Raw genomic sequence first — 27,684 nt, forward strand, 5'->3', positions numbered from 1 at the left:
AGAGGTTGAGAGCTATGGTGAAAACTGAATTCACTAAATGATAGCCATTTAAGTTTCAGTCTTCCTGTCTTTCAAGAAACAGCTGATTTGCCATAGTGGTATGTTGCTTTGACTGTAGTATACAGGGTCCTAAGTTCAAGTGCCTGTTTTTTGGGCTTTTGCCCCCTCCAATAAATGTTGGCTTTTTCCAGATTTCTTGTGCTGCAAAGTTAAGAGATACAGTTGGGTGTCAAGTTGATTTTACAAGGAGCTGAGAGCTTCAGGGGAAGAGAAGTTTAGTGCTACTTATGCTGGGTCTGCTTGTATTGTTAATAGCATAACAGGTTGAATACTTACTTTTGCTGCAGAAGGCTGTGGGTTCTACTCCCACAGTATGTAGATGCTTTGCTGATACTGTACTGTGTTGTACTTTTAAAGGGGATGGATGCTGTAGTCCTGAGAATGTCGTCTTTGGCGGAGATACCTAGTAACTATGAACCTGTTATCAGCTTGCCATCCATTCCCTATTGCAATATTATTAGCTTATCATTTTTTAATGTAACATAGGCAATCTATTCCTCAAGGTCAACAGGCATTTTATTTGTAGATGAAACAGTGAAATATAAAGTTGTTTGCTAGCAGCGACCTCTTCATTAGTTACAGATCTCTTTAATGTGGAATTATTTAGATGACTTTTACTTCTGCAGAGATTGTGCATATTTACTGATACTGGTGGATTATAGAAGTTTGACTAGACTTTTATGATGGAATGGAAAGATTCTGAATTGGGCAGTTTTATCATTATTGGTGCATGCATTGTGTTTCATTGTTTACTGGAAAAATGTTCAAAACAATAAATTTAAAACACTCTCTAACAACTCTACTGTATTATACAAGGAATATAATTTAATGCAATCAGGAAGGTGTATCAAAAAACACATGTATGTTTTGTGTGCAAGAGGCCTATGATTTGAAAACAGCCCAAATGTAATCTTTATCTGCCACTGGCCACATGTATTTTCGTTGAATGTGGGTTTTAATGGTATTTCAATGAATTTGAGTTTCAAGGGCAGAGAAGTTTTAATGCTAAGTCTATTTTTCATTGTGAGACTGCATCACTTTGTTTAGCAGATGTCTATTAGTGTTTGTGCTGTAAAATGTAAAATAAAACTTTTACATGAAATCCAAATTCACGTAGAAGTAAAGCAGTATGCACATTATAGTGCTCATGGTAAATGGGGCAAAATAGCCAAGTAATGGGACATTGGAATGGCTGCAGGGGGGATGCCCCATTCGACCATGATTTTGTGAGGGGGCAAGGGTGGCAAACACAAAGACAGCCCTGGATGAACTATACCTCTCAAATGTCCAGATTTTCACAGAATGAATAGATTTTTGCTTCTTATTTTGGTTTGCTCCTCATAAAATTTGTGGTTTTCTGGCAAATCATTAAGGAATGAAAGTCAGTAAATAATGACAGACATTGAGTTTCCAACTTCATACCCTTCAGAAAAATGCATGCTAAAGCAAGATCTGTTATTCTATCTATTGTCTAAGTTTACACAAGAGCAATTCTTAGTATTGTTTGTTTGTTTCCCCAATATATTTGGCCTTGTCCAGATTTCCTGCGTTAAGAGGTTGAGATGTACACGCAAATAAATTGCTTTATAGAATTAGTTATATCCAAACCTCTCAACTGTCCCTGATTTTGGTTCAAAATGTTGCTCTCCCTCATTTTGCGGGAGAAAACATGAAGAGTTTACAATTAATAAATAACTAATGATCAGAGTTATAGATTACTTTTATTTCAGAAATGCATGTAGATTCTCTTATTTTGTCAGCTGTTCAACTTAATAGTACTAATATTAAAAAAAGTGTTCCTTCTTTGATAGGTTTCCAGCTGTATTGTGTAGCTACTTTATATTTTTTATCACATTTTTGGTCCTTTTTTCATAAAAGTGTGGTTTTCTGGCAAATTAGTGGCAAATCATTGAAGACTGAAGTTAGAAAATAATGACAGACATTTGATTTTCAGATGTCATACCCTTCAGAAAATTCATACTAATGCAAGACCTACTATTCTATTATCATTCTAAGTTTATAAGAGCAATATTTAAAAATTGTCCTTATTTTTGGGCCTTTGTCCCACTTCTATTTATGGCTTTGTCCAGGTTTCTTGCTCTGAGATTGAGAGTTATGACAAATGTGTCAGAGCCATCAGCATCAGCCAGAGACATTTCAAATTGTGACATACTTGTTGTACCCCACTCCTCCATGTAGTGACTCTGGATGTGTCCAAGTAAGACAAGAAGCAGTTATGCAGTGAAAGTGTGCAGAGTATTTCCCCATCCAAGGTAGACACAAGTACTACAGTAGCTTTTCATCTGTCCTTGATTTTGGAGAATGTTCTGGTTTTCTAACATATTTTTATACTGTTAATTTATGCTTCTTATTATTTAGAAAATGCATGTTGTTACAGTGACTGTTACTCTGTGTTTAGGTAGCAATGCTTTAATGACCATCAGGTAAGCTTGTCTGAGACTGTAAGATGCAAGTAAGCTTTAATAAGCATAGTGTTAAAGAATTATCAACATTGAAAGCCTTTTTGTTGTTGCCATGCAGAGAATATTTACATAATCAGATGAAGTATAAGCCTTAGGTAATGAAATGCATATAACAGTATTTGTAATAAAGGACAGGCTTACATTATTTTCAGAAGCTCACTAAATTTGTTGGAGACTTGCAGTCATCTTTGTAGGCTTTACCTGTAAATTAAACTGCCAATCTATCATGTGTGGTCCATAACATGTGCAGTAATCCTTTAAGCAATTTATCTTGAGCTTGTTTCTTGTTTGCTGTTCATTTTTTACTTTGATGATGTCTTCTCCATGAAACAAGTACAAAGTTGTCAGGCAGCAGGTCTTTTTTGGATAAGAAACATTTTTACAAGTGGGGGTATCACAGAGATTGTTACTTTCAGCATGTTACTTGGTACTCTTATAAAGCTGAATATAAATTATAATTAGAACTGCAGTGCAAGGAGATGTGGTTTGTGATGAGTGCTGCTTGTTTTTTATACTTGATTTTGACTGGCATTCCAGTAATGTATTTAAAAAGTAATTTATTTTGTCATGCCTCACAACCTTTGTGTTTCCATCTAGATATTAAGTAAGTTGTCATGTAGCCAATGCATTGAAATATTTTTTTCTTCTCCAGTTCATTTTGTCTTGATTAGACTCTCACAAAGACAGTTTGGCACCCAGGGCAGCGTATTTAATTAAAGTCCCAGTTTTTATGGTTTTGAGCATAGCTCCACCCCTTTGTAATTGGCCACACCCCTTCCCATTGGCCCCACCCATTCAGCTGTCTCCTGCAGCCCCCTTTGATTTGAAGTCACCAGCTGCCACTGATGATTTCCATACTTTCGCAGTACACCAGTGCTATGTGGAGGAAGCAACGGAGAAAGGAATATCTCCATTGCTTTTTTTTTTTTTAAACTAAAAAAAATAAAATAAACTGGGTTGCTTTTTAAGTACAGGAGAGATGAGACAGAAAATCAAAGGATAATGAGATATGTTTGTTTAATTTCGTATATATTACCTGATTGTCCTTTTATTTTTGTCAGTGCTATCTCTCTCATTCATTTAAAACTCTATTTTTGCGAGGTTATGAAAAAAAAATAAATAAATTGAAGTTTTTTCTTGCATGTATTAATGGAAAAAAGTCCGGGTGACCAGACCTTTTCCTATTGGTATATGCTTGGATTTACAACGGGCATGCTGGTTTGGCTGACCAATCAGCGTGCTCATTTTGGAATATTAATGGCCAGTCATTATATAATAAATTATAAGGAACCCCTTAATACTTAGAATGAAATAGCCATCAAAAGATAAATGTGCCTGGTAAAATAATACTATTTTTCTCACCTAGTTGTTTCACTAGCATTGCATATACCATTAATATTGCAGACAAGCAATTTTAATGACTGAAATCGCATGTAAAGTCAAATAACTTGGCTGGCCTATGATTCAGATGGATGAAGCTCTAACATTTCCCCAGACAACCTGTGTTTATTTAGCAGCACAGGCTCTGCAGGGACCTGGCAGGGGAAGATGTGAGTAAAAACAGATGCCTTCTCATCCATTTTGGAGGAAGGTGGCAGCCTGGTCCACTACAATTGTAATGCATTATGTCCATTATCTCTCCTAGTCCGTGGCAAAAACATCTGCTCAGATTTCTCTAGTCATACCATTAAATATCCACTTCACAAACTCAGCTGGTTACCTTCCTCTAGAGTCCTTTAAGCAGCCTAATGCTAGTCTCTTTATATGATTTCCAGAACTATAAACATTACTCATTTTATGATCCTGTAGGAACTGTTAGAGAAAAATCATTATTATTTTGGGTCTGAACTCTATCATAGGTTCGCAGGTTCATAGGTAAGTACTAAGCTATTGGTCCTAGGGCCTATATATGCCTGGCCAAATGGTAACCTGGCGTTTGTCACCCAAGAAAATTATTTTCCTATACCCCTGTCAAGCAAAGCCACAGAAGTGATCCCTGGGGTGAATTTCCCATCTCCCATCTAAACATCAAGATTTTTCTTGAAGAGTGCAAATGAGGAGCTTTGTTTGATATAGATAGGTAGTTTATTCCAGAGTATGGGAAGTCTCTGAGACAGGAATCTATCCCTCCAGCATGTTCTGTTTATTGTGGTGACAAGGTTTAGGTCCCTAGAGCACGTAGCTTGAAGGGATTGGGATTTCTTTACATGGAGCATGTCCAACAGCTCTGGGGTTGACATAGCTTTGTATGTTAGGCAAAGATCTCCTCTGAGTAGGCGATATGCGACAGAGTAAAGCTGGAGTTTTTTGAGATGGTCTGCATAGGGCATCTGTTTGAGGCTGGTAATCCTCTTTGTAAGGTATTTCTGTGGCCTTTCCAGTTGTTGTAGATGTCTTGTGTGTTGTACTCTATAATGGGTGTAATGAGTGATGAGTAGAGGGGAACAATGACCTCTTTTTTCCTGGATGACAAACCTTTTGTGATGAGGTGTGCCACGTAAAAGGATTTCCTGACTACTGTGGTGATGTGATTATCAAAGAAGAGACTACTGTCCACCTGTGTCCCAAGGTCTCTTATCACACTTTTGGTGTTAAGTAGACTACCACCTATGTGGTAGTTCATGGGTACAGAGTTTTTACCAAAAAGGATGACAATGCACTTTTTGGCATTGAGCTTGAGGCCATGGCTTTGACACCAGGAATCTGTTTCAGTGAAGCCCTTTTGTAGGATGTCCACATCATTAGGAGATTTGATTATGGCTCCTAGTTTGCAGTCATCTGCAAACTTTTTTAGCCAAAGACCTTCTGTGTTAGCCTGTACTTCAGAGAAGTAGATACCAAACAGGACAGGACCTAGGACTGAACCCTGTGGTACTCCACTTGTCACTGGTCTGAAGTTGGATTTAGAGTCTGCTACTTTCACAGTGTGGGTTCGGTCAGTGAGCCAGTTGGCAACTCATCTTGTGACATAGAGATTTATACCTAGTTTAGTGAGTTTGTCTATAATTTCAGAGTGGGGGGTGGTGTCGAAAGCCTTGGTGAGATCTAGATAGGCTGTGTGTACCACCTTACCCTCATCTACAGCTTTGGTGACCACTTCAAAGAAGTCTATCAGGTTTAGGAGACATGATCTCCCTTTTACAAATCTGAACCTGGTAGGGTCCAGAGTTTGGAGATTACCAATGTCATTGTTTATAAGTTCCATGATGATACACTCCATAGCCTTGCAAACCAGGCTCATCAGGCTAATGGGGTGGTAGTTCCTGGGGTCCGTGATGGCTCCCCCTTTGTGGAGTGGGATAACCATTGCTGTGCACCATTCAGTGGGCACAAAGCATGAGGTGAGGCTATGATTGAACATGGTACTTAGGTGGGGGTGCCAGTTCATTCTGTAGTTCATGTAGAATGTAGCTTGGGATGTTGTCAGGTCCCATGGATGCTGTGTTTTTGGCTTTGGAGAGTGTGTTTTTTACCTGTGCAGCCGTGATTACAGGTTCTTTGCATTCTTGTGGTATAGAGATGGGCCCTTTAGGGGATGAGAGAGGGGTAAAGTTAGCACTGAACCTATCTGCCAGGATGCTGGCAATATCAGCTGGTTCTGTATATTTAGTGAATTGTACTGTAACTCAGAGCAGATCTGAGTGTTGCCATTGAGATTCTTAACATAGCTATAGAATGCTTTGTGATTGTCTTTAGAATCAGTGGCAATTTTGTTTTCGTAACTAGCTTTGGAGGATTTTATGAGGGATCTCAGCTTCTTACTGAGGCTTACCACGGAGTTCCTCCAATCATGGGATTTTACTCATTCTTGCAACAGTTTCTTTCTTCTGTTGCAGAGTTTGTTTATAGCAGAGGACCACCAGATTGGCTTCCTTTTTTGGGGGGATAGCATCTTGGTTCTGTTAGGGATTGCACGATGCATGCACTTGTGTAAGTGCTTATAAAGTGCAACTGTATAGGATTCAGCAGTCGTATCTCTACTGTCTGTCAGCATGGGTGTCTTGAAGTTTGCCACTTCTGTCTTAAGAAGTGTGAAGTTGGCTTTGGAGAAATTTTTTACGGTGGTTTCCGTAATGGGGGGTGGGGCTAGGATGTGGATGTCTAGGGTGATTTGCTTGTGGTTCGATCTGACCAATGAGGAATTGACCTCTGGTGTGGAACAACGGTTGCCCATTTTGGTAATGACCAGGTCTAGGATATTGCTGCCCCGGGTGGGGGTGTGGATAAGTTGATCCAAGACATTAGAATTTATGAATTCCAGAAAACGTTGAGCACAAGAGTTGGTGCATGAGTAGTTTTCCCAGTTAATGGTGGGGTAGTTGAAATCGCCCATTATTAGGGTGTTAGGTTGTGCCCTAATATTTTCCAGTGTATCAAGAAATGAGGAGTGGGTATCCTGGGGCATGGTGGGGGATCTGTAGCAAGCTACAATTTGCAAATCAGCCTCCTATTTACTGTCACAGTGCTCTCTTGCTCTGCTCCATCTTTTTCAGTCTTGGTATAATTAACACTCACAGAAATGTTTACTGCTCTACTTTTATCACTTCCTGTCTACTAGCTGATATATCAGCACAGGGTTTTTCTAAGATGCACCGCTTCTGCATGTGTCTGTACTGAACTTAAGCTGCCATGTTTCTTTCCACTTAGTAAGCCACTCAAAGTCCTTCATTAGACTGTTTGCACTATTCTCTATTATTATCTGACTTTTTGTTATCAGTGAAAAGGATGCTTCTGTTTGCTCCCACACATATTTTTCTGAGACAAACATGCTGAAGAGTGTTGTTCCCTGGGCTGACCCTTGCAATACTCCACTACCTACTTATTCCTCATATCATCCCTCCGACAACCCCTCTGTACCTTACCCTTCAGCCAATCAGCAATCTAGCTGCACTTTTCCCAGAAATCCCATGTGTGGGATCAAGTTAAACATCATCATCAAGTTCAGGTAGGACATATTTCATAGTTCTTTCAAGTTCTCCTGAAGCCGGGTTATAGAACTAGCTCAACAGAACATGGAACGTCATGTCTCTGAATATAACATTGGTAAACTCACACTGCCCAAGTAAAAGCAGAGCAACTCCTTAAAAGTGAAATCAGATTCACTGACAGGACAAATGCCTTTACTGAACCTACAGAAAAGTGTGTTCTGTGTGGGCAGAGCCCCTCCTTCACAACAACATATACGGTGGTGCTCCACTTGTAATCGTTTAATTAATATAATCAGCTCTGAAATCAGTGTACCTCAGAATTAACACTGAGTCCCACACAGCTGCTCCTTGTAAGATACATAGAATTTTGTCTAGTGCCAAACTTTACTGACAAACTGCTTTGGTGAAAGTCAGCATCATGATGAGTAATGATTTTGTGACTGGACCATTTCTAAAGTAAATTCAAAAGCCAGTATTTTGAAATAATGGTAACTCTACTACCACTTTTGTCCAGAATCCACATCTGTTAATTTAATGCAGATTGTCATTGTAAAAATGGTACTGTGTGAGCTTTTTGAACCTTGACTACATGAAATTTAAGGCAGCAATCCTGATTACACATTAGTGAATTATATCCAATCTACCCTTTACTACCTGCACATCTAATCGAGACAACATGAAGCAGTACATGTGAGTGCATTAGTGATAATAGTGAAGCCTTTAAATGGAACCTGTTGTGCACAAGCACATTAGCATGCACTGCATTAGTGCCCAGCTATGCTCTGTGTCATCTTTGTATGGACCTCTTCTAAGTCTGTGTCATCTTTGTACGAATATCTTCTTTGTCTGTTTGTTTTATACATTTATCAAATATCTATGCCTCTACCTAAATCTATTTGCTTGTGTCTCATAACTCCCATCCTTTCTTCTTAGTTTAAAGGTGCAATAGTGGATCTGCCATTTAATCCAATATATGAAAACTAATGATCAATGTATCTACTTATATGAGTAGGTTATTAATAGTCAATATTCTGTTACATGTGATACTGGTACAGTAACTACACAAATTAATGAAAGAAAAACAAAACTAAACCATCTGTGATTGGCAATACCCAAAATGAAAATGTTTTACATACCTCCAACAAAGAGGCTCCACTCCACACCCATTAACATACATACTAACTCCATGGCCACTCAACTGTGACCCCAAATTAAAAAACATTAAAAAACACAAAGTCACTGTTATGTGAATCACTTATTTTCATAACTGATAGAGACTGCATTTTTATAACAGTGAAGATAGCTGTTGACAATCTCTCTATTCAATGAACTGCTTAGAATTGCATTAGATTTAAGGTAGGAAAGTATTTTTTTTCAGTTTTAAGTAGTGTGTGAGGCCTATCTTAAATACGCTAGGAGAGATATTAAAGTAACTCTTTGTTAGTTACAAACTGGTTGCAGAATGTATGATGGTTTTGTGCTCATGTTTATTATGAGTGAGCAAATTGAAGTACTGCATATAAAGGGAAGTAGTGATAGAATGAGTCAGGAAAGAAGCAACATAGCAAGTTTAGAAGATAGCATTATAGTGTGAGTTACTTGAGCAAGTACTTTAGAAAAAGAGACGGGCTGAAAGGTGAGGGATTAGAGATAAGGACGAGGGGGTGGTGAGAGAAAAAAAAGCAAAGTAAGTTGTGTTAGTGAAATGGGTTTATGAGGTTTGTGAGAGGATAGGAGGGAGTGTGAAAGTGAGTAGGGTTAAGGGGAGTATAAATGCAGGGATCTGCTTTGATGCATCGAAAAACCACTTAATCAAAACTCACTTACCCGTTCCCAGTTCAGCTAAACTTTACTTTAGCGAAAGCATGGACCGCCAGCACCCTTTCCTTGAGAAAGGAACCACTTGGCCACCAAAAGAAAAAAACCTATACTGATCAAAACTAAACTCGCCTAAGTGCTTAAATATTTCAACACCAAGATTGCACTTCATTGTAGAAAGGGCAAAGTTCACCCTGGTGGCCAAGTGGTTCCTTTCTCAAGGAAAAGATGTTGGCAGTCCATGCTTTCATTAAGGAGAAGTTCCTCTAAACTGGGAATAGGTGAGTTTTGATTAATTGTTTGCTCAATTGTTTGTACAATCGATCAAAGTAGATCCAAATGTAGATGTAGTGAGTGTGGGTGGGAATTGGGAGTAGGGTAGGGGAGCTGACTGAGCCTGAGCAGAGTGAGGGTAACAGAGCGGGATGCACCAGGCCAAAAAGTAATCATATAAAAAACAATCAGCAAGGTATCATATTTGCACTGTATATATTTTGCTGTACTACTAGATTATTTTAAGAATAGTTTGTTGTATCTAATAGGTCTTGCCCAGTAGATTGTATATTAAGTGAGATAATTAGGAGTATGTAGTATAGTAGATCAAAAAGATACCTTTGCTATATGGACTTTTCTATTGCACCAGAAGTTAAATGCTGTAATTAAAAAATTCTCTCAGGAAAGCTCTAAGTAGAGGAGTTTTTTTTAATGGCAATGTCCAATTAATGAGTACAATCCATTTGAAAAGTACAGAATGTGTAAACCATGTATTACTACCTATATTAAACAGGCCTAGCATTTGTAAATCATTTGGGGAAACATACATATATCAGTGTGACTGCACTGCCTTAACTATCCTTGAGTGAAGGACTTGTGTAGTTATGAATTTTTCAGCTTTCTGTTTACTATTGCTGCATCCAGAGTGTTCACTTTGGATGGGTTGGAGGAAGGCAGTTGGCCAGGGAGGATATATATTAGAACTTGGACAGAACTCAGTTCCCGGGATGAGCCATGGGAATCCCTAACTAAAACAGAGAGTGAATACTATCTCAGGAAGGTTTTCTTAAGATAAGATGTAGGGCTAGGGCTGGGGAATGGGCCGCTCACCTCCTGTACTACCTTAGTGATGGGTACTAACCCTAATCCTGGTGCTGCCCATTCCCTAAACCTAGCCCTACACCTTACTGTAATAAACATCTTCTCATGACACTGCCACTGTTCCAATAATTTGAGACAAGTATTATGTGGGGAGGGGGGAGTTAGTGCGACGATCAGGAGACAAAATACTTGTCCTTTCTCAATCTTTAATACCTTCAATATTTAGGGTGTTCAGTGTTCTGTGTTTGATCTATCTATGCACACACACATATATATATATATATATATATATATATATATATATATATATATATATATATATATATATAGCATACATACATACACACACACACACACACACACACACACACACACACACACACACACACACACACACACACACACACACACACACACACACACACACACACACACACACACACACACACACATATATATGTATATAGCTAGATAGATACAGAGATATATATATAAAGATGATATATATTTTATACATATATAGATATATATATAGATATAGATATTGATACTGATTTGTGACATTATGATTAATAAATGAAGTTTCAAAATGCTATTTTCTCCTCTTCCTCAAATTAAAATGATTTCCTTATTGCTTATAGAGAGGGAGGGGTAAGAGGGTAAATCCTCTCATAACATCCAGGGTAAAAGATTGGTGAGGAAACAATACAAACATCACTTAAATAAATGAAATGGGGAAAATAAGGTGATATTATGTCCTGTAAAATAGGTAAGAGTGTTACATTATTATTAATAATATTCCACATTAATGATTGTTTCAAAAGTAAGATAGGGGCTTACATTGTGATTAACCAAAAGCTTATAATTATATTCATTTTGCTATACTGAAGAAAAAACAATAAAATGGCTTTACAACCATTACATCTGAATTAAATAAGAGTTATGCAATGCACTTCTGGGAGGTACTCACTGAGTAGTAGAATTATAAATGTATTACACAAACCTAATATATTTTTCATAATAAAGAGATGAAATGATGGGTAGAAAAACAAATGAAATTTAAGTTATAAGTACAGTAAGGAGCATAAAGTCTATGGTAAGAACACAGGTGACATTTTAAATATAATGTAATTAGCATCTAGGTTACAGAAGAATATCAGTGAAATGTGGTAACAACAGATAAAGAAACAAGGTAAGAAACTACAAAAAAATAGAAACTCTTGAGAAGATGTGTATTAAAAGAGGTCATACTTCCTTAAAGCTGTTATGATAAGCCAACAGTTGTATATGCCATTTTTGTATCTTAGCTACTTGAGACATACCAGACTAGACTTGCTGACATGCACTCAGGTAATATGTACGTAAAGGTTAAATCCTGCAAAGACATGCCTACTACATTGAAATGTGTGTTACAATTGAATGTCTTCGCCCATCACCCACCCCAGCCCTCTTCCTTTCTGCATTTATTTTATTTATTTGGGGGTTATTTATTTTATGAAAAATGATTTTTTAGTGTTTATAATCATATCCTGCCTTTTTAGGTAGCCATGGTATGAAAATAATCTTCAATGTCTTTTATTTCTGCCAGAGAAACACAATTAACATTAAAATGCTGTTGTCCTATTGGGTCATTTATCATACCACTTAGGATTATGGTACAATTAACCATATATATTTATCAGCTTGCTGACATGATTTCAGGATGGCTGGCTGGTAGAGGGAGGTTAGAGTGAATGACAAAATGTTGCATTTAAACCTGACTATCGTTAGATGAAGCTATACTTAGAGAAGAATGCCCACAGTTTCTAGGAACAGAATGTGACGCAGGCATGTATAAAGTAGTCTGTTTCTATGGCATTAAATAGAGAAGGGAAGGCACTCATTAGCTATGTCTCCATTGCTTATAATAATGACACAAATTTAAAAGTCCCATTTCTGGAGGCTTCTTGACTTCATCCTATATAATTCAATAACTTAATTAAAGAAAATTGTTCCTCAGCTTTTCTGTGGTTGCATATTTTTCACATTAAGATTAACATCTGTTTTCTACAAATTAATCTTTCCATATGCAATTACTGTAGCCTGGTCCAAAAGCTGTGTGAATGATGTTGGTCAATAAGCATATGTTCCAAGTAAATGAAAAAAAGGAGTCGTACTCCATCGCATCAGATTGTTTATACCACATGATTCCAAGAGCACTTTCATAAAGTGCATGGATTTCAGTTAGGCCTGAACAGTGCTTCAGACTAATAATGTGTTTCATTGCTTTTTATAAATACCCTTTTTCTGTGAATTTGAGGACTAGCTGATGTTAGTGGTCTAAAAAAAACTTCTTGTCAGCTAATATTTGACTTGAAAATTATATCAAATCTTAAGTACTTCACTGTGGAACCCTTTAGGACTTTTTTATTTTCTTTTGTTAAAATTATCCAGTGATGACATAGAATATCTTAACAATGGCCAGACTTCCCTTAACCAGGTGCTTCCATGCCATCCCTGAAAAGCTCAACTTGTGTCCATTGGATTAATCTCGTTAACAAAAAATAAATAATAAATTCAATAAATACTATAATACAACATAAAAGTAGTAGCATGCCTACCTGATTAACCTGTTTAACAAAAATAGATAAATAAAATAAAAAATAAAGCAAGCAATATGCCTTTCTCCACTTCATCAGCAGCAAAGTAACGTTTTTGGTGTTCATATCAGTGCTGTTCCAGACTAGCAGATCTGTGTATCAGATTTCTGTCTCCCACTACGGCAGCTGATGGGGCCAAAAATGCAATGACTGCACAAAACACAGAAGTGATATTTATTATAAAGTAAAGCTTTGAGTTGTCCCTCATATCAAATGCAAAGTTGGTACAAGGAAATATTGGTACCGAACGCAAATGAATAAAATGAATGTTGTATCTTACTGTTTCGGAAAATTTTCACTACATTTCTGTTCTATGTTGATGTTGTAACTTGTTTATTATCCCTTATAATAATCATAGCATCTTAGAAACTAAATGATGCAAATTTCACTTTCCAGAATCTCCCATCTGGTTTTGATGCGTATCTACCATTATACATTTAAAATTATTTTTATTTATTGCCAGTTGCCTAGATATTTAGCAGATTTTTAGCATGATTTTTCTGGATGCTGTATACCTTCAGAAAAGAACTTCAGTTATCTTAATTCTTACTCATTCAGTTTTTGTATGAATAATTCATACTAAAATATTGTATGGCGTATTCAGAGCAAAATGTGAGAAAAGATAAAAACACCATTTGATAATGTGTGTAAAGTCATTCAAATCCACATTATGACCATTGTCCTTGGAATTCCGCAAGATCATTGCATCTCCGGGTAAAAGTTATCACACTTGGAGTTGTATTTGTCTAAATCTGTGAAGAACAGGTACTTACGCCACAAATAATATAATGAATAATTGATGAATCAAAAGCCCTGCATGTGATAGCACTTCTACAAAGGGAAGTAGTCTTGTAATGAGCAGTTATGTGACAATATCTATCACAGAAAATGATGTACTGAGCAGTAGCTGTACTCTGCTATAGTGTTTCTCATAGTCCTTAATCTGAAAACTTCATTATGAGCTCAGTGACTCTAACACTCAGAATATTTTAGTCAGCACCATTTAAAATGTAAAGTAGATCAGTGTTGTAAGTGCCACAGTTTATAATCCTGTCTGGTGGAGGCCCAAAACATTTGGCCAGCGGTTAGCTCAACATCTCTTTCTTGGCAGAGAGACTACAGTAGCAATAATACATACATATTTTATTACACCATTAAGGGGCTATGAGGCAAGAACCCAAAAAACTAAGCACATTCAGACTCAGGATGTGTGGTAAAATGTGCGTAATTCATTCCTCTGATTGTTTAGATGCAATTAAGAATGCAGTTTTGTGTTTTTTAATATTTCACTGCTTAGTTAATTTGTATGGTTTTGTAGTATGTTGATGTACACAATTCTATATTCTTTAAATTGCTTAAAAGCAAATTCTCTCATTTTACATATCTGTAATTCCATGACATTATCAAAAGGAATGTGTCTTTTAATCACGTGGCATAAAAAGTATTTGCTATTGTAAGAATTACAAACATTTGTTCAGTATTATAACTCTGTCTTTATAACTTTGGCAGGTTAATCTTTTTGTCTCAAATTTAAACATGTCATTAGCCAAAGAGGTCTGTATTAGTAGTCACATGTCAAAATACTTGAAGTTCTGAAATCTGCAAACATGCCTTTGCCAGACTCAGTCCTCCTGTATAACTGTTGAAGTTTTTTTATACTTTTCCCCCCAAACTTTAAATGCAATTATCTTATAAGATCTTGATATGAACTATGCTGCTGGAAACATGCAAGTCTGAGCTGAAATGTTGGTGCAGGTAGCATGCTGATTCGAGGTGCTGGTGTGTCTCATTTCAGCATTGGGCTCTGACTGCTGGTTGGTTCAGCTGAGAATGTTAACAAAGGATGTAAAGCCAATAACCTACTCCATTTTTACAGGAAGAGGTTATATTCCAAGATGTTAAAACAACAGTCTACAAGCATAGACACTTTATACCTAGTATGTGTCGCAAACACGCATGACAATCCTATATCCTAATCAGAAGCATGTATAGATGGGGACACCTGCGCCTTTCCAGCTGACAGTAATCACACATCATACACCCCCACCTGATGACAGCAATCACACATCATACACTCCTACCTGATTTAATGTAAAACCATTCAGGCTATGCTCCCAAGGAACCAGAGGGCTTTCTAAGACAGCAGACTGGAAGAAGGTTGGAAAGATACAACAATACCACAAAGGTTAGACTGGTCAGGAGAGGTTGAGGGTTATATTTGCTGTGACTGCATAGACTAGTGGCATAAGCTTAAATATAGTTGGAGAGATAGTTTCCTGCTATGGCTGCAAAATTCTGCTTTTGAACAGCATTATATAATATCAGTTAAACGAGCCATGAGGATAGGTCACTTTCTGTCTTAATTAGATTACTTTCCCCACCCACATTCCCTTCACCTCCTTTCCAGCAGGCTTTTTTTGCTGCTTGTCTGAAGTTAGGCTCAATGTGCCCTAAACATACCTGTCTGGAATACCAATATTCAACCCCCCCCCCAGTGCCCATATGTCATGGCCAACATATACCATGACAGATAAGCAACTCTAAGTCTATTCTTCGAGCTATGCCCACTTCAAACCCGTAACTTATGTTCTGCCACTCACCTACCACAGTCTATCAACTGTTTTCTTTTAACCAATTCACCCCTCACTCTACCTTCGTCTGCAGTCATTCCACTGCTCCTCACACCCATAAGTAAAGTCATGCCTCTGACAATCCACTGTTAGCCTTCTGTTGTTTACATGACGTGACATCTTACAAATCTAGACATAAAGCATTTCTCTTTCCCTGTGTACTTGGCCATTCCTCCTCAAAGTTGAAAAGGAAAGAAAAACAAAGATAAAGACACAAAATGAAAAGGAAGGAAAGAAATAGCTAGGCTATAATTCTGTACCCCTCTCCGAAATAGCCTCAGACATTTACACCCTGAAACAAGCTAGGCTATAATTCTGTACCCCTCTCCAAAATAGCCTCAGACATTTACACCCTGAAACAAGCTAGGCTATAATTCTGTACCCCTCTCCAAAATAGCCTCAGACATTTACACCCTGAAACAAGCTAGGCTATAATTCTGTACCCCTCTCCAAAATAGCCTCAGACATTTACACCCTGAAACAAGCTAGGCTATAATTCTGTACCCCTCTCCAAAATAGCATCAGACATTTACATCCTGAAACAAGCTAGGCTATAATTCTGTACCCCTCTCCAAAATAGCATCAGACATTTACACCCTGAAACAAGCTAGGCTATAATTCTGTACCCCTCTCCAAAATAGCATCAGACATTTACACCCTGAAACAAGCTAGGCTATAATTATGTACCCCTCTCCAAAATAGCATCAGACATTTACACCCTGAAACAAGCTAGGCTATAATTCTGTACCCCTCTCCAAAATAGCATCAGACATTTACACCCTGAAACAAGCTAGGCTATAATTCTGTACCCCTCTCCAAAATAGCCTCAGACATTTACACCCTGAAACAATACTTTACAACATTCCTTTACAAACATTGAAAACTGGCTACAGCAATTGAAACTACTTTTAAATACAATGAAAATTAAAGTTACAGTATTCCTAACCCAGCAATCAAACTATTGTGACTTAAAATATTATTAATCAGTAATACTAAAACTGAGCTAGTATAAAATTAGAACTATTGCGCAAAATAACTGACCATAGTTAAGATCTGATCAGCACTTCCAATATGCAGTTCAAATAAAAAAGAAAAGAAAAAGAAAATTCTTCATAAAGTCAAACATTTTCTGTGAGAACATGCCTGTAGGAGCGTAACACAGACCTATCTGCCCTTAGTATCCTCTGTGCCTCATTAACTCTTGACTTACCTACAGTCCTCTCAGCTAGCCTGTGGACTTCTTTCCCAAAAAACAACAGAAATAGCTCCCCTCATCCGCAGTTTAAAATCTCATTAAAAACATACATGCTAACAAAATGATCTTGCATGTATTAACACGCCACTAATAAGTCCCCTTCTTATTCTAATCCTTTCCCACTTTCCTAATCCAATTGAAATCATCCCGATCAGCAAAACAATCCTGCCCATGAACTAGGAACATTACTAAGCCCCTCCTCTTGTAGTCAAATCAGGTATCCAAACATCCTTGGACTTGCTCTCCTGTTTAACGGCATCTACTGATAAATATGTGACGAGGGAGTGAGCATATCACTAAGAAAAATGACATTCATATCACCCAAACTATTTAGCTATGGACTAAGTTTTGTTATAGTTATATTTAAGCATGAACATTTCCTCGGTTAGTTTTCTGATATCATTTAGACTCTAACATAAAAAGTAGTGAACCTAAGTGCAGAATTAAATATAATGCAACAGGTAAAGTTAGGTGTGGTATCAATACCTAAGTGCAGAATTAAATATAATGCAGCAGGTAAAGTTAGGTGTAGTATAAATACCTAAGTGCAAAATTAAATATAATGCAACAGGTAAAGTTAGGTGTAGTATAAATACCTAAGTGCAGAATTAAATATAATGCAACAGGTAAAGTTAGGTGTACTATAAATACCTAAGTGCAGAATGAAATATAATGCAACAAGTAAAGTTAGGTGTAGTATAAATACCTAAGTGCAGAATTAAATATAATGCAACAGGTAAAGTTAGGTGTAGTATAAATACCTAAGTGCAGTGTTAAATATAATGCAACAGGTAAAGTTAGGTGTAGTATAAATACCCAAGTGCAGAATGAAATATAATGCAAGAGGTGAAGTTAGGTGTAGTATAAATACCTAAGTGCAGAATTAAATATAATGCAACAAGTAAAGTTAGGTGTAGTATAAATGACATCTCATACTTCTACATCTAAAGTGATAATCACCCAGAAAATATGAAATACTTTAGTAGCTGTAAATTTATTTTGCAGTGCTATTGACTAAAAGCCTGGCTCATTTGTTAAAAGAGATTTAGTGACTTTCTTCTCTTAGAAATAAGGATGTCAGTAATTTTATTAAACTTCTGCCAACAGATATTTCAAGTGCTCAGTGTGATAAATTTTTAATATTACCAGATGGTTTTCACAGCATGCATGAAATGTAAATACAAATAAATCAGATTTTACAGAATCACATCATATCTCACAATATTTAAGTATCACCTTTAAGGGTAAAGTGAGAGGTTTATTGTGACAGACATTGACGGGTAACAAGGCATCTTTTTGTCTGAAATGTCAAGCCCAGTGTCCACGTGTATATAAGCCAGGAGTAATTGTACGCCATCTTTGCTGTGTGCTCCACTATTAGTAAACCTTTCTGCCATGTCATTTGGCATACAGTGACACATTATTGCAGAAATATTGAAATTTGATCACCACATGTCTTGGCATCTGCTTGGAAATCACTTACACTGTCTACGCTATGGCCTTGAATGAGTTGTGAGTTGAACACTGACTGTCCTTTTCACAAGAGGCGTACTCAAAATCTGATGCTTTAGGTCGCTCATTCAGGCCTACAGTGTAGGCATTAACCTGCTCGTACATGAACATTCATTCTCTTTCGCTGATACAAATACTACTGTACCACTCAGTTCACATGACTCATCTTCTTCTGCATGACTGTACCATCTAACTTTGGCAACCAGGAATCTGCCTCCCATCTGACACCTACTAGCTTTTGCCAAGTGGTCCTTGTCTAAGAAGTAATGCTATATAACTTTTTGAGAATTATCCCCAGTTTGTCATCCATCTTACAGCCTGTCTCACAAAACATACTAGTCACAAGATTTGCTGTAATTTCAAAATCTGTAGTCTTTAATGAGGTACAGTTTTATTCTTAACTTCAATTCAAGCTGTTTCTCTAGTTTTGCTACCCATACTTCAGACCGCTACTTATACTTCAGACTGCTACCCATACTTCAGTACTTCAGACCACTACCCATACTTCAGACTGCTACCCATACTTCAGTACTTCAGACCACTACCCATACTTCAGACTGCTACCCATACTTCAGTACTTCAGACTGCTACCCATACTTCAGACTGCTACCAATGCTTCAGATGCTACCCATACTTCAGTCCGCTATCCATACTTCAGACTGCTATCAATACTTCAGACTGCTACCCATACTTCAAACCCCTACTCTGACTTCAGACTGCTACCCATACTTCAGACTGCTACCAATACTTCAGACTGCTACCCATACTTCAGACTGCTACCCATACTTCAGACTGCTCCCGATACTTCAGTAATTCAGACTGCTCCCCATACTTCAGTACTTCAGACTGCTACCCATACTTCAGACTGCTCCCCATACTTCAGTACTTCAAACTGCTACCCATACTTCAGACTGCTACCCATAGTTCAGACTGCTACACATACTTCAGACTGATACCCATACTTCAGACTGCTCCCCATACTTCAGTACTTCAGACTGCTACCCATACTTCAGACTGCTACCCACACTTCAGTATTTCAGACTGCTACTCATACTCCAGACCACTACCCATACTTCAGACTGCGACCAATACTTCAGACCGCTACCCATACTTCAGACTGCTACCCATACTTTAGTACTTCAGACTGCTACCCACACTTCAGACTGCTACCCATACATCAGACTGTTCCCCATACTTCAGTACTTCAGACTGCTACCCATACTTCAGACTGCTCCCCATACTTCAGTACTTCAGACTGCTACTCATACTTCAGACTGCTCCCCATACTTCAGTACTTCAGACTGCTACACATACTTCAGACTGCTACCCATACTTCAGACTGCTCCCCATACTTCAGTACTTCAGACTGCTACCCATACTTCAGACTGCTACCCATAGTTCAGACTGCTAAACATACTTCAGACTGCTACCCATACTTCAGACCTCTACCCATACTTCAGACCACTACCCATACTTCAGACTGCTACCCATACTTCAGACTGCTACACATAGTTCAGACTGCTACCCATACTTCAGTACTTCAGACTGCTACCCATACTTCAGTACTTCAGACTGCTACTCATACTTCAGACTGCTACCTATACTTCAGACTGCTACCCATACCTCAGACCGCTACCCATACTTCAGACTGCTACCCATACTTCAGACTGCTACCCATACTTCAGTCCGCTACCCATACTTCAGACTGCTATCAATACTTCAGACTGCTACCCATACTTCAGACTGCTACCCATACTTCAGACTGCTCCCCATACTTTAGTAATTCAGACTGCTCCCCATACTTCAGTACTTCAGACTGCTACCCATACTTCAGACTGTTACCCATACTTCAGTACTTCAGACTGCTACCCATACTTCAGACTGCTCTCCATACTTCAGTACTTCAGACTGCTACTCATACTTCAGACTGCTACCCATACATCAGAAAGCTACCCATACTTCAGACTGCTACCTATACTTCAGACTGCTAACCATACTTCAGAATACTACCCATACTTCAGACCGCTATGCATACTTCAGACTGCTACCCATACTTCAGACTGTTACCCATACTTCAGTACTTCAGACTGCTACCCATACTTCAAACTGCTACCCATAGTTCAGACTGCTACTCATACTTCAGACTGCTACCCATACTTCAGACTGCTCCCCATACTTCAGTACTTCAGACTGCTACCCATACTTCAGACTGCTACACATACTTCAGACTGCTACCTATACTTCATACTGCTACCCATAGTTCAGACGGCTACCCATACTTCAGACTGCTACCCATACTTCAGACTGCTCCCCATACTTCAGTATTTCAGACTGCTACCCATACTTCAGACTGCTACCCATACTTCAGTACTTCAGACTGCTACTCATACTTCAGACCACTACCCATACTTCAGACCGCTACCCATACTTCAGACTGCTCCCCATACTTCAGTAGTTCAGACTGCTACCCATACGTCAGACTGCTACCCATACTTCAGTACTTCAGACTGCTACCCATACTTCAGACTGCTACCCATACTTTAGACTGCTCCCCATACTTCAGTACTTCAGACTGCTACCCATACGTCAGACTGCTACCCATACTTCAGACTGCTCCCTATACTTCAGTACTTCAGACTGCTACCCATATTTCAGACTGCTACCCATACTTCAGACTGTTCCCCATACTTCAGTACTTCAGACTGCTACCCATACTTCAGACTGCTACCCATAGTTCAGACTGCTACTCATACTTCAGACTGCTACCCATACTTCAGACCGCTACTGATACTTCAAACCACTACCCATACTTCAGACTGCTACCCATACTTCAGACTGCTACCCATGCTTCAGTACTTCAGACTGCTACCCATACTTCAGACTGCTACCCATACTTCAGTACTTCAGACTGCTACCCATACTTCAGACTACTCCCCATACTTCTGTACTTCAGACTGCTACCTATACTTCAGACTGCTCCCCATACTTCAGTACTTCAGACTGCTACCCATACTTCAGACTGCTCCCCAAACTTCAGTACTTCAGACTGCTACCCATACTTCAGACTGCTACCCATACTTCAGACTGCTCCCTATGCTTCAGTACTTCAGACTGCTACCCATACTTCAGACTGCTACCTATACTTCAGACTGCTACCCATAATTCAGACCACTACCCATACTTCAGACTGCTACCCATACATCAGTAATTCAGACTGCTACCCATACTTCATACTGTTATCCATACTTCAGTACTTCAGACTGCTACCCATACTTCAGACTGCTCTCCATTCTTCAGTACTTCAGACTGCTACTCATACTTCAGACTGCTACCCATACATCAGAATGCTACCCATACTTCCGACTGCTACCTATACTTCAGACTGCTAACCATACTTCAGAATGCTACCCATACTTCAGACCGCTACCCATACTTCAGACTGTTACCCATACTTCAGTACTTCAGACTGCTACCCATACTTCATACAGCTACCCATACTTCAGACTGCTCTCCATACTTCAGTACTTCAAACTGTTACTTATACTTCAGTACTTCAGACTGCTACCCATACTTCAGACTGCTACCCATAGTTCAGACTGCTACACATACTTCAGACTACTAACCATACTTCAGACTGTTACCCATACTTCAGTACTTCAGACTGCTACCCATACTTCAGACTGCTACCCATACTTCAGACTGCTCGCCATACTTCAGTACTTCAGACTGTTACCCATACTTCAGTACTTCAGACTGCTACCCATACTTCAGACTGCTACCCATACTTCAGACTGCTACTCATACTTCAGACTGCTACCCATACTTCAGACTGCTCCCCATACTTCAGTACTTCAGACTGCTACCCATACTTCAGACTGCTACCCATAGTTCAGACTGCTACACATACTTCAGACTGCTGCCCATACTTCAGACTGCTACCCATACTTCAGACTAGTACCCATACTTCAGTACTTTAGACTGCTACCCATACTTCAGACTGCTCCCCATACTTTAGTACTTCAGACTGCTACTCATACTTCAGACCGCTACCCATACTTCAGTACTTCAGACTGCTACCCATACTTCAGACTGATCCCCATACTTCAATACTTCAGACTGCTATCCATACTTCAGATTGGTACCTATACTTCAGACTGCTACCCATACTTCAGACTGCTCCCCATACTTCAGTACTTCAGACTGCTACCCATACTTCAGACTGCTACCCATAGTTCAGACTGCTACACATACTTCAGACTGCTGCCCATACTTCAGACTACTACCCATACTTCAGACTGGTACCCATACTTCAGTACTTTAGACTGCTACCCATACTTCAGACTGCTCCCCATACTTTAGTACTTCAGACTGCTACTCATACTTCAGACCGCTACCCATACTTCAGTACTTCAGACTGCTACCCATACTTCAGACTGATCCCCATACTTCAATACTTCAGACTGCTATCCATACTTCAGATTGGTACCTATACTTCAGACTGCTACCCATACTTCAGACCGCTACCCATACTTCAGACTGCTACCCATACTTCAGACTGCTACCCATACTTCAGTACTTCAGACTGCTACCCATACTTCAGACTGTTACCCATACTTCAGTACTTCAAACTGACATCCATACTTCAGACTTCTCTCCATACTTCAGTACTTCAGACTGCTACTCATACTTCAGACTTCTGCCCATACATCAGAATGCTACCCATACTTCAGACTGCTACCTATACTTCAGACTGCTAACCATACTTCAGAATGCTACCCATACTTTAGACTGCTACCTATACTTCAGACTGCTAATCATACTTCAGACCGCTACCCATACTTCAGACTGCTACCCATATGTCAGACTGTTACCCATACTTCAGTACTTCAGACTGCTACCCATACTTCAGACTGCTCTCCATACTTCAGTACTTCAGACTGTTACCCATACTTCAGTACTTCACACTGCTACCCATACTTCAGACTGCTACCCATAGTTCAGACTGCTACTCATACTTCAGACTGCTACCCATACTTCAGACTGCTCCCCATACCTCAGTACTTCAGACTGCTACCCTTATTTCAGACTGCTACCCATAGTTCAGACTGCTATACATACTTCAGACTGCTACCCATACTTCAGACTGTTACCCATACTTCAGTACTTCAGACTGCTATCCATACTTCAGTCTGCTACCCATACTCCAGACTGCTCTCCATACTTCAGTAGTTCAGACTGTTACCCATACTTCAGCACTTCAGACTGCTATCCATACTTCAGACTGCTACCCATACTCCAGACTGCTACTCATACTTCAGACTGCTACCCATACTTCAGACTGTTACCCATACTTCAATATTTCAGACTGCTATCCATACTTCAGACTGCTACCCATACTCCAGACTGCTCTCCATACTTCAGTAGTTCAGACTGTTACCCATGCTTCAGTACTTCAGACTGCTACCCATACTTTAGACTGCTACCCATACTTCAGTACTTCAGACTGTTACCCATACTTCAGTACTTCAGACTGCTACCTATACTTTAGACTGCTACCCATAGTTCAGACTGCTACTCATACTTCAGACTTCTACCCATACTTCAGACTGCTCCCCATACTTCAGTACTTCAGACTGCTACCCATACTTCAGTCTGCTACCCATACTTCAGATTGCTACTTCAGTAATACATTCCCTGTCTTCCCCAGAGACAACACAGAATCTTAAACAAATGTAAAATGGCAAATGTAACCCTCTGACTATATATATTTTTCAACCATCATGTTATGATTGCTCTTGTATAGACGTTTTCCATGTTTCATTCAACCACTCTAAAAAATTAATTGGTATAAGAACAAACATACTAATTATTTTGATTTTTATAAAAGTTTATTTTGACTTGTCCTAAGGGATAAAGTTGTTACTGGATAGCAACTAAATAAAATAATCAAACCAAGCAGTAAACCGACACTGGAATTTGCTAAACTCCAAATAATAAAATAAAATGAGCAGGTGGCAGTCAGACTCTAATGGACTTTAATAAAATACAGTTAAGTGCTTTCAACTAATTTGCACATATAGACATCATCAGAACTAAAACAAAATAAACACATTAACCAGTTAAAAACCTTTTTCGGTACTACACCCCCACAATTACAACCAATCAGTTCACAGTATTATCAAAACCTGCCAATAATATTAAAGGCACAATATAGTTCCACTTTCACCATTAAACATTGAAAAACAAATATACATGCTATAAAACACTCAATATCATAATTTTGATGCTCAAATTTTTAACTCACTAGAAATAGAAATAGCCTCATTGAACCCAGGGAAATTAGAAGCATTCAACTGAAGCTGCCATAACATTTCTTTGTGTAAAATCTGGTTCTGCCAGCCACCATCATATGCAACTAGATATATTTTCTTGAGAATGAAAAATTTGAACTTTGTAAAGATCCTACAAACAATGGAATGCTTAGCTAAAGGACTCTTGTTATCAGCCTTTGCTATACTGTATAAATGTTGGTAAATCCACTGGTTTAAAGCATTCATAGTTTTTCAGTTCATAAATAGGATACATAAAAAATTACATTCCTCCTTAAAATCTACCAAGTTCAAAACCATTCTAGCTGCCCTGACTAGCTGGCCTTTCACCACAGATTTTTTCTGATGCATAGGGTTTGAGCTGATAAAGTGGAGGAAAGAATTTGAGTACATGTTCTTCCTGTTGATGGTGGTCACATACTTCTGTCTGACCATGTCCTTCTGTAAGCATACATCCAGGTATGCAATTTTATATATATGAAAGTTACTGGTAAATCTTAAAAAATCTGTTGTAGTATTAATGTATACCAGAAATTCATTAAATATGTCAGCTCCCCCCTCAAAAGTTAGGAATATAGCATTCAGATATCGGGTGTAATAAACTACATAGTTTGAACACAGCCTATGTTCCAGAACAAATTTGCTCTCCCAAAAACACATGACCAGGTTTACAAAGCTAGCCCCACATGGTGACCCCATGGCTACTCCTTTCTTTTGAATATAAAAAGAGTCATTGAACATGAAAAAGTTATTCTTAAGAATAATGTTCAATGTTTAATTATATGTTGTTTGATTGTTTTCTAAGTCCCATTGGACCTTTTTAAACACCTGACCATCATATGCTTATTTTTTAGCTATTTAAATGAGATGTATTTGTTTTGTTGAACAGTCTGAAGAAGTGGGTGTATCAGTGCCCACAAAAACGCTTACTGTCACATTAAATTTTTTTTGTACCTTTTTGCCTTGGCTATTTTTTGTTTTATAATAATGGGAGTATATTTGTTGCATCTATTAATTAGAACTTGTGTGTAAAGAGTATCTACTAGATTTTCTGAATAGCCACTTTGTAAAAACAATGCCTTTTAACTTCTTAAACTGCTCAATGCACACAATGGCACATTGGCATCAGATGTTAACTTTCACACCCTAATGAACTGACTTTTGATAACTCCCTTCTTTTGATGTACAGGGTAACTGCTTTTAACATGGAAAATTTTATTACAAAAGGTGGGTTTTCTACAGATAGAAGTACTGAACTTTCTATACCATGTTTTACTGATTTCAACATCCAGATAGTGTATCTTACTATAATTAACATTATATGTAAATCTAATTAACATTATATGTAAATCTAATTAACATTATATGTAAATATAATTAACATTATATGTAAATTTAATTAACATTATATGTAAATATAATTAACATTATATGTAAATCTAATTAACATTATATGTAAATATAATTAACATTATATGTAAATCTTAAAAATGAAGTAGTCAGTTCTAGTTGCTTGGCAAGCTCATTCAGTTGGTTCCAGTTATCTGACCACACAAGCAGAATATCATCTAAAAAATGAAAATAACCTCTACAGTGTGCAAACAACTCATGTTTAAAGACGACCTCCCTTTCCTATCACAGTAGTACAGCATGTGCAAAAATGGGGGAGCAAGCAGCCACCATAGCAACACCCTGTAGTTATTTAATGTACTCTCTGTTGAAGTAGACATAACTATTGTTCAAAACCAATTCCATAAAGTCAGAAATAAGTCCATCACTGTCTGACAAATGACTAAATGTAGAGATCACTTCCCCAAACCAAACCACCCCCAATTCATGGGGAATGACTGTATACAGATTTTATGTCCTTAGTCACTAATAAAAAATGGTCACAATACTCTGTGTTCCTGAATTTATCAAGAAAGTCCCAGGAATCATGAAGAATGTATAGAAAATCATTAAATACTGTTTTCAATTTACAGTCAATAAACTTGGCTAAGGGCCTATTAATAGAACCTCCTGCCACCACAATGGGTCATAGCAGTGGATCTACAACATTCGAATTAATTTTGGCGGATGCCAAAAATCTTAGGAATCACTGGGGACTGGACATTCAAAAAGTTGAACAAATCAAAGAAGATATGATCAAGCCATATTAATATATTTCATTGAAACTATCTGATAAATGGTTTCATCACTCAATAAAGATGTCATCTGACCAACGTAATTAGTTACATCCATAACCACCAGACCACCACCTTTGTCTGGCATCATATATTGTTCAGGATCGATCTCTCTTCATGGGTGAGATTGTAATATTTGTTCTTACTGTTTCTTTTTAACAAGTCTCTAATTTCCCATTCATGTGACTTCTCAAACACATTAATAACTGGATGCAAAGGGGGATTCATTGTGCTTTTATGTTTAAAATGAACACCAGGGAGTTCCACCTTCATGTCACCCCCAAACAAAATTCAAAGGTTAAGTTTCCTAGTGAAAACTTTCAAATCCTGAATTGTCTGTTCAAGATTGTCCCACCCAGAAAGAATGAAAGAAAAGCCCTTTAAAACCAATTCATGATGTTCTGACCCAGTGTGTAATTTGGTGAAATTGTAAATATGAAAATTAAAAAGGAAGTAATAGACACAGTACCTTCTTAAACCATCACACTTTCAATATTCACTGTCTCCTGTTCCTGTTAATGAATCCACTCTTCCATCTCCCATTACCCCACAATGAATTTGATCTTTCCTTGTGTTAGTTCTCAATCCTGTCTGATGGTCTTACTCAAGGTTGCTCTAAAGGGATATCCAACCCATTCTGAACTTCCACTGTATCCTGGTTGTCATTCTGGGGGATGGGAGACTGAAATGAAGAGCATATTTTAGGATAAACCATCTTTTATTGATATTCATGTCATCCCACTGTAGATGTT

This window comes from Protopterus annectens, chromosome 8.part1 (genome assembly GCF_019279795.1).
Source record: "Protopterus annectens isolate FY-2018-M chromosome 8.part1, PAN1.0, whole genome shotgun sequence".
In the NCBI taxonomy this organism is placed as follows: domain Eukaryota; kingdom Metazoa; phylum Chordata; order Ceratodontiformes; family Protopteridae; genus Protopterus; species Protopterus annectens.